Below are 4,721 nucleotides of genomic sequence, written 5' to 3' on the forward strand. Positions count from 1 at the left end.
AACGTGAGGATGATACCTCACGAAAGTCTGGGAAAAAGCACCGTGGAAACGGTGAAGGAAAGAGAGGGTCGGAGGCAAAGAAGGAGGGGCAAGCTGATGGAAGACCTCACTGCAAGGTCTGCAAGAAACCTCACTCCGGGAAGTGTAGGTTTGCGTCTGGTTCACAGTCGCAACAAAGGACTCCACCTTGTGGACTATGCAAGTCCAAGGATCACAAGACAGTGGAGTGCAAGAAGATAAAGGACGCAACCTGCTTTAATTGTAATGAAAAGGGGCACATAAAGAGTAATTGCCCGAAGTATGCCAAGAAGGCAGAAGAGACTAAGAAGACAAATGCGAGAGTTTTTCGCTTGGATGCAAAGGAAGCGGTCAAGGACGACAATGTGCTTACAGGTACCTTTCTCGTAAATAATATATTTGCAAGAGTACTGTTCGATTCTGGCGCTGACAAATCCTTTGTAGACCAGAAATTTTGCCAACTACTAAATATGCCAATCAAAACCCTTGACGTGAAATACGAAGTAGAGTTAGCAGACGGCACGATAGAAACCGTCTCTACTGTTCTAGAAGGATGTGAAATATCCATTAGGAACCATTCTTTTCCTTTATCTCTACTTCCTTTCAAATTAGCGGGTTTTGACATCGTGCTAGGCATGGACTGGTTATCCCGTAATCAGGCCCAAATCATTTGCGGCAAGAGGCAAATAGTTTTAAAGACTCCGAGTGGTGAATCTCTTACCATTCGAGGGGATACGCATTACGGATTGCCCGAAGACGTATCTATGCTGAAAGCTTCAAGGTGTTTGAACAGAGGCTGTGTAATCTACATGGCTCAGGTGATAATTGAAGAACCAAAGCCGAAGATCGAGGATCTTCCTGTCATTTCTGAATACCCCGAGGTTTTTCCTGAAGAACTACCTGGTTTGCCACCAGATAGACAAGTGGAGTTCAGAATTGACATCATTCCTGGAGCAGCTCCGATAGCAAGAGCACCTTACAGATTAGCGCCAACGGAAATGAAAGAACTGAGGACCCAGTTGGATGAACTGCTGGCGAAGGGCTTTATCAGACCTAGTTCATCTCCCTGGGGAGCTCCTGTCCTATTTGTAAAGAAGAAGGACGGATCAATGCGGTTGTGCATCGACTATAGAGAACTGAATAAAGTTACCATAAAGAATAGGTATCCTTTACCAAGGATCGATGATCTATTCGATCAGCTGCAAGGAGCAAGCTACTTCTCCAAGATCGACTTAAGGTCGGGTTATCATCAACTAAGGGTCAGAGATGAAGATGTACACAAGACTGCATTTAGGACTCGCTATGGTCATTACGAGTTCTTAGTGATGCCTTTTGGGCTCACAAATGCACCGGCTGCGTTCATGGATCTCATGAATCGCGTTTGCAAGCCGTATCTAGATAAATTCGTCATAGTCTTCATCGAAGATATCCTTATTTATTCCAAGAATCAAGCTGACCACGAGAAGCACCTCCGTTGCATTCTCGAATTACTACAACGTGAGAAACTCTACGCCAAATTCTCGAAATGTGAATTCTGGCTACGAGAGGTCCAGTTTTTAGGACACGTTGTGAGTGAGCGTGGTATCCAAGTGGATCCCGCTAAGGTAGAGGCAGTCATGAACTGGCAAGAGCCAAAGACGCCTACCGAGATTCGTAGTTTCCTGGGATTAGCAGGATACTACCGGAGATTTATTGAAAATTTTTCAAGGATTGCTGCGCCCTTGACTTCCTTGACCAAGAAGAAAGAAAAGTACATTTGGGGCCCGAAGCAGCAAGAGTCCTTTGAAATACTGAAGCAGAAGCTAAGCAACGCACCTGTGTTGACCTTACCTGAGGGTACAGATGAATTCGTAGTTTACTGCGATGCATCACACACGGGCATGGGGTGTGTGCTTATGCAGAAGGGCAAGGTGATTGCCTATGCTTCAAGGCAATTAAAGGTGCACGAAAAGAATTACACCACCCATGATTTAGAGTTGGGTGCCGTTGTATTTGCACTGAAGTTGTGGAGGCATTACCTTTATGGTATTAAATTTGTGATTTATTCTGATCACAAAAGCCTCCAGCACCTGTTCAACCAGAAAGAATTGAACATGAGGCAACGCCGCTGGATGGAAACCCTGAATGATTATGACTGTGAAATCAGGTACCATCCCGGCAAGGCGAATGTAGTCGCCGATGCCTTGAGCAGGAAAGAAAGGGTAAAACCCATTCGAATCAATGCCAAGAGCATTGAGGTTAAGAATAATTTAATGGAAAGGATATTAGCTGCGCAGCGTGAGGCTGTGTTGGAAGCTAATTATCCTAATGAAAAGCTGGGAGTAACTGAAGAGCAGTTGACTCTTAGCAAGGATGGAATTCTTAGACTGAACGGACGTATATGGGTTCCGATATATGGAGGACTACGAGATGTTGTTCTCCAGGAAGCCCATAGTTCCAAATACTCAGTCCATCCTGGTGCTGATAAAATGTACCAAGACTTAAAGGCAAATTATTGGTGGGTAGGCTTGAAAAAGTCTGTAGCCGCCCATGTAGCAAAGTGCTTGACTTGTGCTCAAGTCAAAGCCGAGCACCAAAAGCCGTCTGGCTTGCTACAACAGCCTGAACTTCCCGAGTGGAAGTGGGAATGCGTAACTATGGACTTCATAACCAAGTTACCCAAAACCAGGAAAGGAAACGATACAATATGGGTCATAGTTGATAGGCTGACTAAATCAGCTCATTTTCTACCCATCAAGGAGACGTATAGCTCCGATATGTTAGCCCAACTATATGTTGATAAGATTGTAGCCTTACACGGCATACCTGTGTCTATTATCTCCGACAGGGATACTAGATACACATCTCACTTCTGGAAAAGTTTCCAGCAATCTTTGGGCACGCGTTTAAACTTTAGTACGGCTTACCATCCACAGACGGACGGTCAAAGTGAGCGTACTATCCAAACGCTAGAAGACATGCTTCGTACATGTGCGATCGATTTAGGTGGTAACTGGGATAAAAACCTACCCCTGATCGAATTCTCCTACAATAATAGCTACCACACCAGCATAAAGGCTGCGCCTTTTGAGGCATTATATGGTAGGAAATGTAGATCGCCTGTTTGTTGGGCGGAAGTAGGAGAGGTCCAATTATCGGGACCAGAGATTGTTTTCCAGACGACGGACAAGATTGTCCAGATCCGGGAACGTCTCAAGGCTGCCCGCGATAGGCAGAAGAGCTACGCTGATCCAAAGCGTAAGGATTTTCACTTCGAAGTGGGTGAAAAGGTATTACTTAAGGTGTCACCCTGGAAGGGGGTGATGCGTTTCGGCAAGAAGGGCAATTGAGTCCGAGATACATAGGACCTTTTGAGGTCATTGAACGAGTCGGATCAGTTGCCTATAAACTAAACTTGCCTGAAGAGCTCAATGGAATTCACAATGTGTTCCACATCTGCAATCTCAAAAAGTGCTTCGCCGACGAATCGTTGGTGATTCCACACACAGATGTGCATATAGATGAGAGCTTAAAGTTCATAGAAAAACCTTTGTCGATTGAAGATCGACAGGTGAAGAAGCTTCGCAGAAAGCACGTACCGATTGTAAAAGTCAAATGGGATGCTCGTAGAGGTCCTGAATATACGTGGGAAGTCGAAGCTACAATGAAAGAAAAATACCCCTATTTATTTGAGTAAATCTCGGGTCGAGATTTATTTTAAGGGGGTGAGGATGTAACACCTCGAATTTTTGTGTCCAATGATGTGTTAACACGTGTCATTTGTTTACACGTGGCATCTATAATAAATAAAGGACTAATTTTGACAAACCTTGAAAGTATATAAATTCGAGGGTTATAAATGTCAACAAGGGTAAATATACTGTATAGTATCCCTAAATAATGCCTAAACCTTCAAACGAATAAATTATAGATCGTACAAAAACAAAACGCGGAAGAAAGTGAGAGATTACAAACTACAGGGGTTAACTGTGTCAACATGTTTAATAATACCTCTGAGTGACCCTTTAACGTCCCAAAGACTTTGTAGCGGTATTATACCCTCACTAAAATAATATATATGAATTACGCGAAGTTTCGATATGAAACGAGAAAGTTACGATCGAATTCGTAGAAGAAGGGTTAAAAGCGTCAACAGTGAAAGTTAAGGCTTTCCAATATAATTAATAAATAAACCGGGGACTTTATAATGCGGGTAATTAACACGAGGCCCCTATCGGTAAATAACCGAGGGCCAAACCGCAAGTTACCCCTTCAAAACCGAAAGGTCAGGCAAATCATTACGAAAGATTTCGTTATTAATGGCCCGATTCTGTAATCATTATAAAAGATTTGAAAAATCCTGAAAATATAACATCACGCGACCCGCGTAAGGTTTCAACATAAGTTGAGGCAGGCCGCGAGCCTCCTCAATAACGCGTCTGAACTTCTAATCCCAAGCGACCCGCGTAAAAGTTGCATGGAATGTCCATGCGGGTCGCGTAAAGTGCCCAGATGCAGAAACTTTGTAGTTTCTTGACTTTTGGAGCTTGTGAACGATCATGCACATAATTATGGGCATGGGCACCCTATGCTCGACCCATAACACTTAGGGGACACCTACCATCACCTCTGGTCTGATTGTGAGAGTTGTAATGATCAAGGATGCTTGGCATTGGCTATAAATAGCCACCTTAAGCTCATATCATTCACACAACTCAAACAAC

Source organism: Helianthus annuus, chromosome 6 (assembly GCF_002127325.2).
Source record: "Helianthus annuus cultivar XRQ/B chromosome 6, HanXRQr2.0-SUNRISE, whole genome shotgun sequence".
NCBI lineage: Eukaryota > Viridiplantae > Streptophyta > Magnoliopsida > Asterales > Asteraceae > Helianthus > Helianthus annuus.